Genomic DNA, 19,558 nt, shown 5'->3' with positions numbered 1-19,558 from the left:
CAAAAGAATTTGCAAGCTTGAACCCATTTCCTAATCAAAGGACAAAGTTTTATTGTAATTGTAATGCCATTACAAGCAGGCTAAGAAATTAGCAAAGTCCTAAGAGAGAAGAGATCCCTTTATCCAGCTTTCTATCATGACATGATAATTCTATGGCCAGAATAGTGGTCTCTGTAATTTGGTTATCACTGACCATCAGATTATCTATCTGACAGTCATCAATGAACTGAGGAGTAGTCTATTCACTATTGTCTCTGGAGTTTGATCTGTGAGACTAACCTGAGTCCAGAAGCTATCTGACTGAGGAGTGGTCTATTCAGAATCAGACAGATTGGGTATAGGAGTTTCCTGAGGCAGACTTCAAAGCCAGAAGATTTAGGACTACTGACTTATTGTTAGAACAGAAGTCCCCCCAAAATCAGGGTACCACAAAATCATTGTTATGTCTCCTAGAAGCTATATAACATCAAAAATAGTCATACAGTTTACATCTTGAAGCAAGAAAGCATTTTGAATGGGCACTTTCATGAATATGTTCTAAATTCCTGTACATTTTTAGATTTTAATTTTTTTTTCCTTACTTGCATTTTCCTCTGCTCTCTGGAGAATAAAATTCTATATTAGACCCTGGGCTAATTCATGATCAAGTTTCCTGTTAAAGATAGGAACCTTTTACTTTAGAGATCTTAACAAATATCTCCTTTTATAAGGCATTATGAAGGTATTCAAGATTGACTAACAATAGAACTGGCTATCTATTGATTAACCCTCAAGGTTTGCGTGTTGAGACACCTTGGACTGTCAGAGTGGATGGGTGCTTAACCACAGGGGTTGGCAATGAGTCTGAAATAACTATATGAGCCCCAGCAAAGGGGAAAGTTTCTTTGTTTATTGTTTTAGGCACAAATCCTTTTTTCTATTTTAAAAATTTTATGTAATGAATCCTCTATGTTCCATATTCTTGGTTAACTTGGTGCTGACAACAGAACTTAACCCACTTGGAAGAAAGTTAGAAACAAGTCAATATGCTCAGGAGAACCCTATAAGGGAGAATGAGCATGATGCAATTACCAAGTCTCGAAATTGAACCCAGTCTATCTGTCTTTATTAGACATTTGATTAAATCCACCTTTCATGAGAACACTCAAGAGTATCTCCTATTACCACGATGACACATGGTGTCTCAGGTTGACTGAACTAAAAAAGAAAACATTGGAGAGATTGAATGTAAAATTCTATGATAATTCAAAGATAATCACATTTTTACCTATCAATTTTCCTTTATTGCCTTTTCAGAGCAAAGCTCTCTACTCACAGGCCACCTCTTCCATTAAGCTTTCCTTGATTCTGACAATTTGAGGTGATAAAGATCTGAGCTTGAATCCTGACTCTGCTATTTGCTATCTCTGTGACTTTTGTTAATTACCCAAATTTCTCTGGGCCCAAGTTTCTTGATCTGTTAAATGAAAGATTTGGACTAGAGGGTAAATAAGACTTTTCCCAGCTCTAATAGACCATATGCTTTTATTAAATAATGTGTGTCTACTTACTGGCAAGTGGTTCATCTCTTGGGTTTGGGATTTTTTTTTCTGTCTATCCCTCATATCTAGAAGACCTAGAATATCCTTCCTTTTCAGCCCCACTTATTGAATTTCCTGACTTTCTTTAAGTTTCATCTAAAACCTTATCTTTTCTAAGAAGCCTTTCCCAACTCCTCTTAATTCTAGTTTTTTTTTTTTTTTTCCCTCAGTATGTTATTTCTTATGTATCCTGTACATAGTAATTAGATATTTCCAACCAACAGCTAGTAGTGTCAGCAGCCAAGTCTGGTGAAGAGCCAGTTTAGAGTTAACTGACCTACTTGGTGCAGCCCACAAATGAATTTTCCTTTCAAATGAGATAATCTGCTTTATAAAGAGCCAGCTAGACTGATCAAGGAAATGATAGGTCTATTAATGACACCTCAACCTGAAGCAAACTTGTTGGGGATTTAATGATGGGAGAAAAGGAAACTTAGGACCAAAGATATGACATAACCTTTAGCCACATGTATGCCCTAACTTTAAATTTGAGCACAGTCTTAGCAGGCTTTTTGTTTATTTGTAAGGGGAGAGCATACTCACCAGTTACCTTTTTACTATAATACCTTCTCAGTTAATGTCTTTTTGGAAAAGCCCACTGACATCAACTGGTTGATTATTCTTAGGTAGTATATAGATAAGGGCTTTTAAGTAATAGAAACTCCAATCCCTTAGGTTTAATTTTTTTAATTAATAGCTAATGTTTGTATAGCATTTACTATGTTCCAGATGCTGCGCTAAACACTTTGTAATTATCCCATTTGATTTTTACAGCAAGATAGCCACTGGTTAAATGACTTGCCCAGAATCACAAAACTGGTAAGTATTTGAAGCTGGATTTAAACTTGTGTTCCTGACTGGAAATCTGAAACTCCATCAATTGTGGCACATAGCTACCTCTAGACATCTCATCTAGTATTTCAACGTAAATTAGGAGAGTAAATCCAGGGCGGAGTTAACTACTTTTCAATTTAGGGTTTGAGGAATAACTATTAGCATTTCCTTGAATGTGCCAGTTCAGAAATTTACTTGTTACCTTACCTACAAACTGCAGTCATTAGGACTTTTATTGTGCTTTCTCTAAAGCAAAGAGGTGGGAAGGGCCATCATCATGCAATCTGGATGTATCTGGAAGCAATCCCATTCTAAACTTTGTTATGAAACTCTACCTGACTTTACCTTTAGATTAAGGGTAGAGGTAGAAAGGGAACTACACTTATATGATTAAGGGTACATTTTAAAAAAATGTTCAAAAAACAAAAGAATCTTAAATCTTTAAGAAGAATCTTAAAGGATTATTTCAATTGTATGACCCCATTTGGGGTTTTCTTGGCAAAGATACTAGAGTGGTTTGTCATTTCCATCTTCAGCTCATTTTACAGATGAGCAAATTGAGACAAACAGGGTCAAATGACTTGCTCAGGATAATGAAACTGTTAAGTGCCTGAGACCCAATTTAAACTCAGGAAGGAAGGACTTCCTAATTCCAGACCCAGCATTCTATCTGCTGTGCTACCTAACTGCCTAAAGACTGAGCTATCTAAGGACATTTTGGGAGTGGGCTAATCATGGCTTCCCCTACAACTTTTCATTATGATGTAATTCAATTCAATGAACATTAATTGAATATCTATTGCATACAAGGCATTACACAAGGAGCTGGGAATGCAGACAAAAAAAGAAAGCTATACCTGCTCTCCAGGAATATGCAGGAAATCAGTTTGGTTCATAGAACTCTAAACTTGGAATCACAAAATATCTAAGTTCAAATCTCATCTCAGACCCTCATTAGCTAAGTGACTGGATAAGTCAGTTTAACATCTGTCTGCTTCTTCTCCTCACCTGTAAAATAGGGGAAAGAACTGCATCTATGTACTAAGATGGTTGTGAAGAATGAATGAGATATTTGTAAAGCACTAAACATAGTGCCTGGCACATATTAGGAACTTAATAAATGCTGGTTAATTTTTTAAAGAAAAAACCAAAAAGACATTATATATATATACACACACACACATATACACACAAGTTGCAAAATATATATAAAATGATTGAAAATAATTTCAAGGATAAATGGAACACTAATGAAACAGTTCAATTTTTTGAGAATGTAATATAAAATGTAGGATTGTGGATGTAAGGAGTTTTTAGGGAAGCTTCCCTATAATTTAATTGGTTTATAGAACTATTAGACTTTGCTCAGGATTTTTATTCCTATAAAAGATATTGATAAGGCTCCTCCAGGAGAATGTGCTTTATTGATGGCTACTGCTGTTGATATGAATTGGTTGACTAACTCTCATGGGAAGACTCATCTTTGCCTTGGCCTAAAAAAATTGAATCAATAGACTGTTTTGAACTTTATTTTTGGCTTTTTTTTCCTGCTTTTCTTTGGCAGTTCTGAGACATGGTAGCAGGATAAAAAATGGGTTCACTCTTCCCTTGTCTTGTTCCTGGGGGGCTGTTAGTGGTAGCTTTACAGATAATATATGGTAGAGGAAGACCACATGACCTAAGATAAGACTTCCTGGACACTGTAGTCCCTGATCTTCTGCCTTTTAGTTAGATGGGGATTTCCTATACAGTGGGATTCTGGAATCTGTCCTTCTGGTCAGAAGGGGGATTTACAGGGTAGCACCAACCTTGGGAGTTGCTTGACAAGTTATTGAAAGTTTAAGCGTTTTAGTATGTTGCTGGCTTCTCTATCCAGAGAAAGGGAATTTCTGAAATAATATGACTCTCAGAGAGAAAGAATAGTATTGCTCATGTTTGTGTCTTACTCTACAATTGGAAGACTGAGCATCAAACACCAGAAGGGAAAGAGAGAGCAAAAGACCAGCATTTTGATCATACTATTGTCATATTATTCAGATAGTATAGTTATCTACAATTGGAATGAGTTTTTCCTGTCCTGAAGCTCCAAAGGATATTGTCCTTTTCTGAAAAAAATTAAACTATAGGGTAACACTCCAAGTATAGGCTTAATAGTGCAAGATTCTACTATAAGCAAGAATTATTCTAATGACAACCTAAAATTTAATTTCCTATTGAGGGGGATCTAAACCATGGATATGAAAAAGTAGAACTTTTTCAAGAAAAATAATTGTTTTTAATACTTGTAAATCCACTGCACTTCACCACTGTCCCTGAGATGGAATAAATGCTTTCCTCGATTTATTTAATACCTGTTCATTTAAGTTCCTGTAGAAATTTGCCACAACATAGTGTATAAAATGTTGAATTTGGAATCAAGAAGACACATATTGAAATCCTACTTCAAGTATATATTAGTTATATGACCCCAGACAAGTGATTTAATCATTCCCAATCTGAATTTCATCATCTATAAATTGGGGATAATAACAACACCTACCTCACAGGACTGTTGAAGAAGATCATTTTAGATAAGGAATGTAAAGTGTTTTTGGAGTACTAAGAATTGTAATTATTATAAAAGCTAGAAACATTTTTCCTCATATGAAAATCTAAATATAAGCTTTATTCTATGATTTTCTCAAAGGTAGTGTTATCCACCTCACTTTCTCCTCTGGAGCCATTTTGGTCCAGTGGCAAGATAGAGATAAAGACAACAGATGACCCTGAAGGCAGTTGAAGATGTTGGCCTTTTTAATGTAAGGTGTTTAACAAGTCTCAATTTGACTGAGGCAATACCCAAACAGTGATTAAGGCTAGGGGTAAGAAATTAGGAGAAAATTTTGCCTAGTCAAAACCAAAACTTATTTTGGGAAGGGAAGACCCTCAGGATTTCTGGCCAAAACTGAAACAATGGCTATTTACTCTGAGTCAAACAGGGCCCCCAAATGTCCCAATTTGCACTTGACCAGGGACTTCTTGTTGGTCAATCGAGAGCCAAGGTATTTGGGGTTTAAGACATGGTCTTAGCCTGTAAACCTCAAGATACTCTCTGAGGTTTGAGCAATCAAAATATAAGACAGTACTCAAGACGGTAGTTGACAGCCTTTTTTGAGGAGGATTTTAAATGCTAGGCTGAGAATTGTGTATTTAATCCTGTTGTTGTTTGTTTGTTGTTGTTAATCCTTCATTCTTGAAGAGGATCAATGACATGAGGAGGATGTCTTGACTTGCAGGTAATTTGGATGTAAGTGAACTTCACTCTTTCCTCCAGAATCATCTGAGTCCAGTTGACAAAACATAGGTCCAGATAACTGGTGAAGGCCTGGATGCACTGGGAGATCTTAGTCTTTTTAAGCTGTCTTTCCCAGATCTCAATTTGTCTGAGGCAATTCCCTTTCAATAATTAAAGGCTTGATAAAAATTGAGGCCAAAAAATGGCCTTGTTTGCCTTATCACATTTAATCCTCGAGACAATAGAGAGACAGTGAAGATTTGTAAACTAGAAGAACATGTTGAAGATACTGAATACTCTTTTACACATTGTTTTAAGATGACATTATTTTATGATATTGGGTGATTGGTTGAACTTCACTTGGATTGCATAATCCTTTTGGATTCTTAATTATTAAAAAAAAAATGAAGCTAGAAGTGTGTTGGCAAACAATTGAAGACACTTGTGCCCTTATTTTTGTTTGAACTAAAATCAGTAAACATCAAGGATAGAGATGAAAAATAATGAGTCAGAGAGCTGTCCAAATTTTTAAAAACAGCCAAGGTTGAATTCAAATACTAAGCAATGTTTAATGTGCTCATTCCTAATGAAAATCTCTCTCCCACGTTGGGTTAAGATTCCCAGTTTCTGAGTGAGTTAAAATTCACTGATCAGCAAGATGTAAAGGAAGAGGGGTGTTTGTTAAGCAGGTTGAGCTAGTGCTGCTTGAAAAGTGTTCTCCAAATATGTTTTATTGCAATAATATTATAATGTACTACTAACTCATGAATCAAAAGTTGCAAGACCTGAATTTTGTAATTGTTTATAGCTAACCTTTAATAATAATAATAAATAGCATGTATATAGAGGTTTAGATTTGTAAAGATAGTTAGATTAGTTATGTCATTTGATCCTCACAATAATCCTAGGAGGTAGGTGATATTTTTATGCCCATTTTATAGATGAGCAAACACATAGCTATTAAATGTTCAGGGTAGAATTTGAACTCAGATTTTCTTGATTTCAAGTCCAGCACTTTATTCACTGAAATACCTAACTAAATACCTTATTGCCATCAAATGATGACAATACATCATAATAATTATGCTTTTTTGTCATTTAGTTCCATCATTTGGTCATTTTCTTCTTCTTGACAGCACAAAAATCTCTCTGATACAGACAACTCTATATACACTCAGTGCAGTATTGGCAGCAATACCTAATTCTTGAAAAATTTCAGTTTTGTCTTAGAAAAAAATTGATTCAATTCAATTTCACATTCTTAGATGAGATAACTTTAGCAGGAGGTCATGAATCATTTTTCATGGTCCATTCACCTCTGACCTTTGAGATTGCACTTTCCACAACTGAGTTAATTTCCTGCCCCTTAAATCGACTGATTTGTCATATGAATTATTAACAGCCACTCCTATCCCCATGATTCATTCAAATTGGAATCATTTTTGAAATTATATGTGGCCTGGGTAAGATTTTGAACTAGATCAAAAAAATGTGGAACTGCATAGATAATTTTCTTTTTGTTATCTCTTCAAGGCAAAGGAACTCAGCATAAAGATAAGGCTAGTGACTTGATCTTTTAAAAAACCAAAGGCAGTGCTACAATTCTCCTAAGAACAAATGATCCCTTGCAAGGAAAAAAAATTCAGACACTCATAAATGTTTGTTGAATGAGTGCATGATGTCCAATTCTTCATGACCTGTGGACTATATCATCCGTGAGGTTTTGGCAAAAATACTGGAGTGGTGTGTCACTTCCTTCTCTAGGAGATTAAGGTAAACAGAATTTAAGCAATTTGCCCAGAATCACACAGCTAATAAGTGTCTGAAGTCAAATTTGAACACCTCTCTTCCTGATTATCACTCTTACCAACTCCTAATTTCTACTGGCTATGATGGGTAGACTAACTTCTATGACTTTTACTTTATTATTTTATGATTCTTTTCAATGAAATCATAGGACTTAACTCCTAAGACACATAAATGCTCCAGATCTATGCACATACTTGCACTTGCACTTGCACTTGCACTGGATCCAAGAACTTGCCTATTTTGTCTTGTCACTGAACATATCTAAAAATCTATTGAAACTGATTTCATCACAAGAGCAAACATATTCTGTTAGTTATTCTCCACTTAATCCTGCTTGAGTCTCTGGATTCTGAATCCTGATTTTCCCCTTTTCCAATCAGATTTAGGAAAATTTCAGGTGGTACCTGGAGTGATCTGGCTATTTTTAGCCAGTGTATGAGAATAAATTGGATAACAATTCAGGTGTGTCTACTGAGACCGGTAGGGAGTATTCTCATAGGGAAAAGAGACCCACCCCTAAAGTCAAAGATAAGGAAGGACATCAGGGTTCATATGAGGTTTTAGTCTGAAAATAGTGTAAGAGGCTTTGGCTTTAGTGTAGCAGTGGGAGGGAAGGGCTGGATGGGAGACATCCCAAGGAGAAAGGGTGGGTCATTGTGAGGAAGTGACACAAAGGCTTTGCTCTTCTGAGTATACACAGAGTAAGTTCATCTGTGAATTGAGATGATAAGCTTCAGGAAAAGGAATTCCAAGTACTGGAACTTCACAGTTAGAGCTCTGAACTGGGAATTATAAAGCAGAGCCAGATAAGAAAGTCTTTTTTAGCTTCCCTTTCTGGGATCTAATAAAATTGGTACATTGAATATTCAAGAGAGGACAATGGCTAGAAGATGCCAGTTGAGGAAAACAGAATGCAGTAAAGTGGACCTTCAGCTCTGCAAAGTTTGAAGAAGGGGAAGGAAACTTTTTGCCTTGGTTGATATTTAATAAAACTTACCAAGTTCAACATTTGTATGTAATAAACAAAGAAGTAGTAGGATATTTGTGATAACCACTAAGTACATTATACATTTAGCTTATCTACCTAACATAGTTCCCTAGAATAGGAAGTCTTTATCACTTAGATAATTCCAGATCTAGGAAACTATAAGACCTTAAAATCAATGATCAATAGTTTCAAAGGACCCTAGAAGTCCTTTAGTCCAAGCTCTTCATGCTATAAATTAAGAAATTAAGGATCTGAAAGATTAAAAGAATTGCCAAGAGTCACACATAGAGTCAAAATCAGAATCAAAAGACATTTTTTATCAACTTCAATGTGTCAGGTATCATACTAAATGCAACAAAGAAAGGCAAAAGACATTCCCTTCACTCAAGGAGCTCACAGTTTAATGTGCGAAGGTATATGTGTTTCCCCTCACCCCTTTCTAATGCTAATCCCTATACTTTTGCTCTTGATGCATTCTCTTCTGGTCTTATCTGAAAGTTTCTCCCTTCAAAATTCTCTCCCATGCTCTAATTTTTAGTTTTACCTTATCTGCTCATTCCTAGACACCTACAAGTGTGCTCTTGTCTTTTCCATCCTTAAAGTAAAATAAGCAAGCAAACAAAAAACTTTCAAAAACCGTTTCTTCAAACTATTGTGCTATATTTTCCCCCTGCTCTTAGCCAAATGCCTAGAAATGCCATATGCCCAGCCTCACTAAAAGTGAGTATTCAATCACTTGTAATCCATCTTCTAATTCTATCACTCAATGAAACTGTTCTCTCCATGGTTATAAATACTCTCTTTTAAAAAGTAATGTTTCTATATTTTCCCTAATTAAATAAAAACATTTTAAATATTTGTTTTATATACTTTTTATAATTTAAATTTTCATTTTCTTCCCCCTCCCTGAGAAAGCAAGCACTTTGATATAGATTATCCATGTGCATGCAATCATGTAATTCATATTAGCCATGTTATAAAAGAGAACACATATCAAAAAATTAATGAGAAAAAAAGAAAAAGAAAGTTTTTAAAGTATGCTTTGATCTGCATTCAGGTTCTATCAGTTCTCTCTCTGGAGGTGGATAACATTTTTCATAAGTCCTACTGCTGACAATAGCTAAGTCATTCACAGTGGATCATCATACAGTATTGCTATTATTGTGTACAATGATCTCTTGCCTCTGCTCACTTTACTTTGTATTAATTCAGGTAAGTCTTCCAGGATGATTCTGAAGTCATCCTTCTCATTATTTCTTATACTATAATAAGATTTCATCACAATCATGTCACAACTTGTTCAGCCACTCCCTAATTAAAGGACATCACTTAAACTTCTAATGTTTTGTCACTACAAAAAAAAAAATATGAAAAAATATATATGTGTATATTCACATGGACTCATTTCCTTTTCTTTGAAATCTTTGGGATATAAACCTAACAGTGGTATTACTGAGTAATATGTATGCACAGTTTTATAATCCTTTGGAAATAATTCCAAATTGCTCTTCAAAATTGTTGGATCAGTGTACAACTACACCAAGTGTACAACTATACCAAGTGTACAACTTCACAAAACTTCATTAGTTTAAAATTTTTATACTCCTTCCCACATTTATCGTTTTTCATTTCTGTGATCTTAAATAATCTGATAGGCATGAGATGGTACCTCAGAATTATTTTAGTTTATATTTCTCAAATCAATAATGATTTAAAATATTTTAATATGACTGTAGATAACTGATATCTTCTTCTGAAAACTACCTATTCATATTCTTTGAGCATTTATCAATTAGGAAATAAGCTATATTTTTTACATATTGGTTCAGTTTTCTATAAATTTGAGAAGTGAGACCTTTATCAGAGGAATTTGCTGAAAATACTACCCCCCCCAAGCCCCAATTTACTGCATTCCTTCTAGTCTTGGAAGCATTAGTTTTCTTTGTAGAAAAAAATAACAGTCAAAATTATCTGTTTTATATCTCATGATGTTTTTTATCTCTTATTTGGTCATAAATTCTTCCCTTATCAGAGGTAAATAAAGTATTCCATACTCTCCTAATCTACTTATGAAATCACTTTTCTTTTCTAAATCATTACTCATTTTGATCTAATCTTGTTATATGGTGTAAAATGTTGATCTAGTCTTAGTTTTTGCCAAATGATTTTCCAGGTTTTTCTTTTCCAGCAATTTTTTTTTCAAATAGTCAATTCTTTTTTCCAAAGACTAGATCTTTGCATTTATCAAATACTAGATTACTATGGTGATTTACTAGTGAGTATTAGATACCTAATCCATTGTAATTATTTGCCATTCTATTACTAGTGAGTATTAGATATCTAATCCATTGTAATTATTTGCCATTCTATTCCTTAGCTAATACCAAATGGTTTCAGTGATTTCTGCTTCATAATACAGTTTGAGATGTATTACTGTTAGGTCGCCTTCCTTCATATTTTTTTTCATTGATTAATTTGATTCACTTCCAGGTGGATTTTTAAAATCTTTTTTTTCTAGCTCTATAAAATAATTTTTGTTGTTTTAATTGGTATGGCAATAAGTAAATAATTAATATAGGTAAAATTTTCATTTTTTTATTATATTGACTGAGCCTACCCATGAGCAATTAATATTTCTTCAGTAGTTTAGATTTAGCTTTATTCATGCAAAAAGTGTTTTATAAGTGTGTTCATATATGTGTTCTGGTTTATCTTGGCAGATATATTCCCGTGTTTTCTGCAATTATTTGAAATGAAATTTCTCTCTTTCTTTTTGCTGAGCTGTGTTGGTAATGTATAAAAATGGTATTGCATTTTTTTTTTTATATCCTATAATCAACAATCTGTTATTTGTTGAATTCAATGACTCCCCCTCCCTCAGTCTTCATTCTTATAGATTTTTCTCTATTTAACACTATCATAATAGCCTCCTAGAATTCATCTCCTTCCTTTTTCTGGCCTCCATGATATTGTTCTGTCTCTCTGATTCTGTCTCTGGTTTTCTTTTTACATATCTGATTATTTCTTAGTCCACTTAGGGGTTCTCTCATTCAAAAATCTATGTGCATTCAAAGCTCTAATATTGAATATTGGGAGGAGATTTCTACTCTTGATCTTCATTTTTGCCTTTTAGAGCTAGACTAGTCAGCAGTAAGAGGACCTTATCCTGGGAAGAAGAAAGCTTTTTTTTTTTTTTTTTTCTGATCAGGGTATGAAATGGTTGCCTTGAAACAGAAGCAAATGGCAGAGGTACATATCGTCTTATCCAGTCAAAGAAGAGAAATCCTGAGAGTGGACTTTTTCAGCTTTAAAGATGGTAGCAGATGGAACACTGAGAGATTTGATGAAGAGCATGGTCAAAAGAAATTTTCTTATTCCCTATTTGAAAAGATTTCATAACTTCTGAACACATCAGAATTCCTTAGCATGGTAGCACTGAGACATAGAGATAATTCCTTCAGAAATATATAGTTGCTTTGTGTGCATTCAGCCTAAGAGAACAAATACTTGGAGTAATCTTCTCCAGCTCAAAAGATGGTAAAGGTAAGACTGCTAATAGAGTTCCTATGGAAGTTTAGGGCAGAAGTAAAGATGTGTATGTCCACTGAGGACTCCCAGCCTTAATGGCTGCCTCATGGGTCTTAGCAAATTCAAGAGCTCCAAAATTCAAGAATGCAAATATTAGATCTTTTAGAGAGAGAAAATAATTTCCTGATCCTGAGAGAAAATTGAATGTCACCTTACTTCTTGAGGAATGAGAAGTGATCTGTTTCTATTAAGAAACCAATCGGCCATTGAGATAATGCTGGTTCAATGGAAAAGGAATTACTGATTTAGGAATCACCAAAGTATCTTAACCTTTCCATGGATGTCTATGGTGAATAGGACAAGACTAAGTTAAGCCCAATATTTTAGAGTACTAATTAGGGCTCTTATGACCCAAGGCTCCTTTTAACAGGACTGGAGCAATTCCCAGATGGGTTGATCTGGGACCTTATTGCGGGTTCTTTAAGCAGGGAATACATAAAGAGAAATTTTCCATTATAGTGGGGAACTCCTGAGATGCCCAGGGAATATTCTTGCAGGCTATTTTTATCTCTTGTGGACTGTTTTGATCTATTTTTACTATTTTAGCACTGCTTTTAGCAGGAAGTTGCTTAATATATTTTTATTAAAGAAACCATATCTCTCAGTCAAATATAGAACCACAATTAGAAGAAAGTGTGAATCTCAGGGCCATTCCAAAAGTTTTGAGGAATTGGGAATAATTTATCCATTTACTGTAATATCATCTGAGTTGCCAATCTTTATAAGTGGAGGGAATTTCCAGAGTTCCCTATACTGATGAAACTAAATGTCTAAGTGAAAAATCAAAAGAAAACAAACAAAAAATCCTTTGTATTTACTTGCTCATATATATTCATTGCCTGAGTCCCAGCATCCCTTGTATTTCACTTCTTTATCACATAAATTATTTGAAATCAGGGATGAGTTTGTTAGTTGGCACTTAAATTTTGTGGTCTTGGATCCATTTGAAATGAACCTTGAAGGAATAAAAGACTACTGAGAGGTGAATAAGGAGGGAAGTCATTCCTGGAAAAGGAGACAGTCTCTAATATGACAAAGTTTGGCTGGAAAATAGATTTAAGGGGAAATATGAAACAAAGCTAGAAAGTTAGCTTCGAGACAGAATGTTAAGGGCTTTACTTGCAAATCTGAGATTTTGTCTCAGAGAAAATGAGTTACTACAAATTTTAGAGTAGGGCAATCAAATAGTCAAATGTTGGCTCCAAGTCATTATTAATCAGAGAAATGCAAATTAAGACAACTCTGAGATACCACTACACACCTATCAGACTGGCTAGAATGACAGGGAAAGATAATGCGGAATGTTGGAGGGAATATGGGAAAACAGGGACACTAACACATTGTTGGTGAAATTGCGAATATATCCAGCCATTCTGGAGAGCAATTTGGAACTATGCTCAAAAAGTTATCAAACTGTGCATACCCTTTGACTGAGCAGTGTCAAAGCTTGGGCTTATATCCCAAAGAGATCATAAAGAAGGTAAAGGGACCTGTATGTGCACGAATGTTTGTGACAATCCTCTTTGTAGTGGCCAGAAATTGGAAATCGAGTGGATGCCCATCAATTGGAGAATGGCTGAATAAATTGTGGCATATGAATATTATGGAATATTATTGTTCGGTAAGAAATGACCAACAGGATGATTTCAGAAAGGCCTGGAGAGACTTACACGAATTGATGCTGAGTGAAATGAACAGAACCCAGAGATCATTACATACTTCAACAACAATACTATATGATGATCAGTTTTGATGGATGTGGACATCTTCAGCAATGAGATGAATCAAATCAATTCTAATGGAGCAGTAATAAACTGAACCAGCTACACCCAGTGAAAGAACTCTGGGAGATGACTAAGAACCATTACATTGAATTCCCAATCCCTATATTTTTGCCCGCCTGCATTTTTGATTTCCTTCACAGGCTAATTATACAATATTTCAGAGTCCGATTCTTTTTGTACAGCAAAATAACGGTTTGGACATGTATACTTATTTTGTATTTAATTTATACTTTAATATATTTAACATGTATTGGTCATCCTGCCATCTAGGGGAGAGGGTAGGGGGAAGGAGGGGAAAAATTGGAACAAAAGGTTTGGCAATTGTCAATGCTGTAAAATTACCCATGCATATAACTTGTAAATAAAAAGCTATTAAAATTTTAAAAAATGTAGGCCTTGGGAAAAATATTTTGGTGATTATGTGGAAGATTGATTGGTAAGAAAAAATACTTGGAAACAGTGAGAATATCCATTTCTCTGGAAAATGTACCTATTACAATTGATAGTATAATGGATAGAATACTGAGCCTGGAGTCAGCATGACCTCAAATTTGGCCTCAGATACTTACTACTTATATGACTTATTTAACCTTTGTTTGCCTCAGTTTCCTCAATGATAAAATAAGGGAAATAATAGCACTAAACTCTCACAGTTATTATGAAGATCAAATGAGATACCATTTGTAAAAAAGAGGCTGGCATAATGCTTGGAACATAGTATGTACTAAAATAATGTTCATTTCTTTTCCTTTCTCTGTTAATTCTAGATTCCTGGATCCAAGCAGAATAGGTCTAATATACCTCTATGGAAGTTTTGAATTTTTCAGCATATTTCTTATATTCTTACTAAGGTTTCTCTTAACTAGCCTAAAAATAGCTGACATTTATAGCTAGCTGTTTAGGACTTACAAAGCACTTTGCAAAAATTACTCATTTGACTTCTAAGCATCATTAGTTCTTTCAAGTCATACTCTTCAGTTATCTCACCATCCTAGGTATTTTCATAGGAACATAGATTTAGATCTAGAAGGGAACTCTGAAGTCACTTAATTGAATCTAGTCATTGAAACCCCTAGAGATTAAGTAACTTGGCCCATGTTGTGTAGGTATTAAATAGAACAGCTTAAAATCCTCAACTTCAGGTTCAAATTTCTTCCTCTGATTGAGGCATCATTTATTAGTGCCCTTTCTCAAACTACACAAACTAAAGGAAACTTAAAACTTGAGACATTTATTCAGGCAAGAGTATGAAGGAATATTAGGAAAAATTATGGAAACATTTTAACAGTGTAGTGAAGAGTATAGAAGATAGTTTATAAGGAAGCACAGATGAAAATAAAAGGCTTTATGTTTTTTATGAAAGCAAGTAGTATTGAATAGAAATTCACAGTTCTATAAACCATCCCCTTCTGGTGTAATTTTTTTATGTATGGAAATTGTTATTTTCTTTTTTTCTTTTGGTATTAAGTTCAGAATAAAAACAAAATAAATTTCCTCTTATTTCATTCAGTTCATTATTATATTCTAAGATGATTCCATATCCTCTGTCATCCCATATATCAGTTATCCCTCTCAGCTTTATAGAATCAAAAAAGTTGAAAAACATGCTAGAGCTGTTCCTTTAAAATGATATGAACCCATTAAGGAATTCTTCTTTGGTACCCTAAGAATCAGTTCACCTTAGTTTGTTGACTTGAATTAACTAGGAGTTCTCTTTAAATCTTTAAATCTTGGTTTTCACCAGACAAAATATAGTTACCCATTTTAAAAATTCTCTTTCCAAATATTATTCTTGCCAAAGGAAAAAGAAGCAAAATAGTCTCCCTACCATTTTTCTAAGTCAGAATTTTATAAGTTGCTGAGCAGTCACTATTGTTAAAAGCATTCTATTGAAAACCAACCCTTGAGCCTCAGTTTTATCATCGGTAAAATGAGGGAATTAGACTAGATGAGTCCAGTGGTCCCTTCCAGCTCTAAATTTATCATTCTATGATCTGTCATCATTATCTCATCAACCCCAAGCAGTAGTCTTATCCTTTTCCTATCTTATATTCTCCCTCTTGCTTCCAATATAAATACAAAAAAAAGTCCTGCTTTTGTCTTTTTAATTTGCAGGCAATCACATTTTGGTATAATGTTGATACTCCCAAAAGTTAATCTTCCAAGGATTGCCTTACTTTTTATATCTGGTTTCTTTTTTTTCCACATTTCTGCTCTTACTCATGTCTTCTTTTAAAAAACACTCAGATGGTTGACAATTTTCTTTTGCATCCATGTTAGTTTCTTTATACAATTTCCCCTTCCCCTCTTTATCTAAATTATCTGTTTTTATTTGACTGATTTTTATTTGTTAAAACATTATATGATTTTCCATGGCTACAATTCTAACAGTAGTGTTACTCTATGACCTTGAAAGCAGTGATTGACTTCTTTTTAAAACGTTTTATTAGACTTTTCTCTAAGTTAAAGTAATTGCTCCCTCCTTTTGTACTATAGTTATAATTATTGAGCTTCTTTCTGGTACAAAGTCAGCAGCTATGCCCTATTGAGTGCAAAAGGGAGGGAGGAGAGGGAGAGAGAGAGGGAGAGGGAAAAAGTGGAAAGGAGGGAAAGAGAGGGAAGAGAGTGAGAAAAGGGGGAGAGAGGGAGAGAAAGGGGTAGAAAGAGGAGAGAGGGAGAGAAAGGAGGAGAGAAAAGAGAGGAGAGAGAGAGAGAGAGAGAGAGAGAGAGAGAGAGAGAGAGAGAGAGAGAGAGAGAGAGAGAGAGAGAGATCAATGCAGAAATGAAAATCAAGGAAAAAGAATAATTAAAGATAGATATCAAATAATGAAATGGGTGAGAAAAAAAAGAGTAAAGATGGTCTTGACGATGATAATAGCTAATATTTATATAACAGCTGATTTTTGTTTTTATTGTTCTTTTAAAAATACTTTCCATTTATAATTCTGCTTGTTTTGAACAAGATGCCTCCCACACTTGATATCCTGTGGTGTTTCCCTCACCCAGTTTCCTTTCCAGCTTCTTTTGTATGTTGTCTTCCCCAAATAAGATTGTAAGCTTTTTAAGAGAAGGGATTGTCTTCATTTTTTTATATATATCTCCAGCACTTAGCACATATGTGCTAGCACATAGTAGGCATTTAATGAATGTTGTATTGTTTTGATTTGTATTGTGTCATATTGCATTGTATTTTATATTTTCTTACTTCCCCCCTTACAACAACTTCCTTTTTGTGATCTATTTGGGGTACAGAGGCAGTAGAGACACTGCTGGATAAAAGAATATGCACAGTTTGCCCTTTCAACATAGTTCCAAATTGCTCTCCAGAATGGTTGGATTAGTTAAAAAATCCATCAACAATGTATTATTGTCCCAGTTTTCCCATATCTCCAACATTTATCATTATTATTTCTTGTCATTTTAGCTGATCTGAGAGAAGTAAAGTGATACTTCAGAATTGTCTGAATTTGTATTTCTCTATGTCCTCTGACTATTTATCACTTGGAGAATGGCTTGTATTCTTATAAATCTGAGTCAGTTATATATATTAGAAATGAGATTTTCATCAGAAATCTTCAATTTAAATCCCCCCCCCCCCCCGTTTTTTGCTTCCCTTCTAATCTTGGCTGCATTGGTTTTATTTGTACAAACCCTTTTTTATTTAATATAATCAAAAATATCTATTTTGCATTTCATAATTTTTTCTAGTTCTTTGGCTATAAATTCCTTCTCCACAGATCTAAGAGATAGATTATCCCTTATTCTCCTAATTTGCATATCATATCACCCTTTTTTGTCTAAATCATGAATCCATTTCCACCTTATCTTGATTTATGGTATTAGATGCTTAGTTTCTGCCATATTATTTTATATTTTTCCCAACAATTTTTGTCACATAGTAAGTTCTTATCTCAGAAGCTGGACTCAATAAAGTAATTTTTAAAAGCTGACAAGAAAATTAGCATTAAAAAGATAGAAGTTAAATTTATACTTTAAAAATAGTTCATACAAGCTTGAATCCAAATAGTTAATCTTGGCTGGCACTGCTAACAATTTGGGAAGGAAAACAGATGAGCCTATGATAGAAATAGATATTATAAATGTCAAGAAAATACAAAACTCAATAGAAACTAAATAATACTATTTTATAATGTCCAAAAAGAAAATTTACTTCAGGTTATTGTCAAAAGAAGAAGAAAGAAGAAAGAAGAAGAAGAAGAAGAAGAAGAAGAAGAAGAAGAAGAAGAAGAAGAAGAAGAAGAAGAAGAAGAAGAAGAAGAAGAAGAAGAAGAAGAAGAAGAAGAAGAAGAAGAAGAAGAAGAAGAAAGAAGAAGAAAGAAGAAGAAGAAGAAAGAAGAAGAAGAAAGAAGAAGAAGAAGAAGAAGAAGAAGAAGAAGAAGAAGAAGAAGAAGAAGAAGAAGAAGAAGAAGAAAGAGGAGGAGGAGGAGGAGGAGGAGGAGGAGGAAGAGGAGGAGGAGAGGAGGAGGAGGAGGAGGAGGAGGAGGAGGAGGAGGAGAAGAAAAGATGATTATTCTATACATTTTATAACGTCGTTTTCTGATAATTTGTATTAGTAGAATACTTTTGATATGCAGATTTCTTCAGAGATGAGAACAAGAGAAAGGATTTAGCAAACCGTAATCTCAGAAGTATATTTAAAAGATAAAGTGGTAGTTAAAACAACAGGCAAATGTATCTTTGTCTTATGATTCCATAGGTCTGGTACAAATGACCTATTTTCTTAAAAAAATTTATGTTTACCATTGTCCAGTCAAGCAGAGATGGAGATGATTCTGGAAGGCCACTCAAGGAGAACTCCAAGTGCAGTTCAAATTTGTATTAGTTAGTGATGGAATACTGGAAAAATCATATTTGTAAAATGTCACTTGACTGGTGAATAGGAGAAGTATATAACTGTCTTGGGTATTGAGGTTCATCCTCTGGTGTTCTATACTAACAGAGACAACTATTAATATTTAATAACTATTAAATTCAACATATAATACAGCTGGCCAAGAGAAATTTGGTAGTCTGAGAGATGGTTATTGCCTCCAAGCTCAGTGTGCCATTACAATATTTGATGTAATCAAGAGTTACTTTCAAAAATGTACCTCACTGGCATAGAGATCTGGTACAACCATGTGAAAATATCCCTATAGTGTTGTGTGGTAACAAAGTGGACATTAAGGTTAGAAAAATCAAGGCGAAATTAATTGTTTTCCACAGGAAGAAGAATCTCCAATACTATGATATTTTAGTCAAAAGTAACTACAACTTTGAGAAGCCCTTGGCTTTCTAGAAAATTTATTTGAGACCCTAATTTGGAGTTTATTGCCCTGCCTGCTCTTGTACCTCTAGAGGTTGTTATGGATCCACTATTTGCAGTACAGTATGAACTTAGATAACTGCACTCCCTGATGAAGATGATCTATAAGGAAATGAAGCAAGAACCCAGCATCAGACATCTAGTTTTATAGGCAAGTGTCTTGTGATGTCAGTGGTGTAGTGTTTTTGCTGCTTTATTATATAGCTTAGCAGAACATGTACTTAATCTTTGGGATGCTGAAGGAGATGAATGTACTTCAGAGTGAATGTGACAGTTTATAATATGTAATTCATATTTTAGACCTGTGGATTTAGCTGCTTTGGATCACAATTACATCCCTTGAGTTTCAAATATAAGACTGCTGCAGTCCCATCA

The 19,558-nt window shown here is 34.4% G+C and overlaps 1 pseudogene; it reads left to right on the top strand.

Moving 5' to 3' along the window:
- Window positions 1-12,019: 12,019 nt before the first annotated feature.
- LOC127546507 (GTP-binding nuclear protein Ran-like) lies at window positions 12,020-19,291 on the top strand (annotated as a pseudogene).
- The last annotated feature ends 267 nt before the right edge of the window (window positions 19,292-19,558 follow it).

The sequence above is a fragment of the Antechinus flavipes genome, chromosome 2 (genome assembly GCF_016432865.1).
Source record: "Antechinus flavipes isolate AdamAnt ecotype Samford, QLD, Australia chromosome 2, AdamAnt_v2, whole genome shotgun sequence".
NCBI classification, from domain to species: Eukaryota; Metazoa; Chordata; class Mammalia; order Dasyuromorphia; family Dasyuridae; genus Antechinus; species Antechinus flavipes.
The sequence above is the reverse complement of the archived record's forward strand: the minus strand, read 5'-3'. Positions and strand labels throughout refer to the sequence as shown.